The sequence below is a fragment of the Gavialis gangeticus genome, unplaced genomic scaffold (genome assembly GCF_001723915.1).
Source record: "Gavialis gangeticus isolate Ggan-Ray unplaced genomic scaffold, GavGan_comp1, whole genome shotgun sequence".
NCBI classification, from domain to species: Eukaryota; Metazoa; Chordata; order Crocodylia; family Gavialidae; genus Gavialis; species Gavialis gangeticus.
Window position 1 is genome coordinate 23,506,429 of NW_017728994.1, and position 885 is coordinate 23,507,313.

An 885-nucleotide genomic window follows, 5' to 3' on the forward strand; every position below is an offset into this window, starting at 1 on the left:
GTTTCAGTTTCTGGTCAGTTGATGCTTGTTTCACACAGAGTAGGAGCTTTGCATAGCCCTGAAGCAACTGGATTAAGCAGACTCAACTGCCCAAATGTCTAGCTGAAGACACACTCAATGTGAATACCTAGTGTCATAATATCCAGTTAGGTTTTGAGGGGTAAATTCTAGAGATTGATACAAACACTGCTATATCTCCCTAAATTCTTTGAAATTAAGAGGAATCATGCTGAAGGAGTAGAATGTTTTTGCCTCAAAACCAATTAAGGGCACAATAATTATTCAAGTATACTATGGGACGGGGCTGCCCTGACTCACCTGTCCATGAATTCCTATTGAGTTGTCTAATTCCTGTCAAGCTGAAGTCTGCAACATGTGCGGTGAGGAGGACTGGGTCTGCAACTGCACCACAGAAGCATGGATGTGCTAGAGACATTTTATATTTAAGCTAAAATTTACTTGAGCCCTTATCATTAGTACCTTCATTTTTAAAATATTTGAGGCACAAGTATGTGTGTGTAGTCATTTTATTCATAATTTGAGTTGTCTTGGGATACCGAAAGTATTTCTAATTAAGGTGATTTGACAGTTGTTGACCTCATTTCAAAACATCCACTAATCCAGTTCTCATTCAATGCCAATACCAAATGTTAAAAGGAACATAAAAACAAACATGCACACAATTGTACAGTTTTCATAAATGTCTATTTCATTATTTGTGGGTAGCGCATTTAACAGTTAAATACATTTAAATATGTTTAAGTGACTGCACTAATGCAGAATTGATAACTAGATGGGTAACCAATTTAACTAGAAACCAGCTAACAAGTAACTGTCTAAATATTTCAAATACAGCTCTTGTTTTAGGTCATCCTTTGGGGGGGG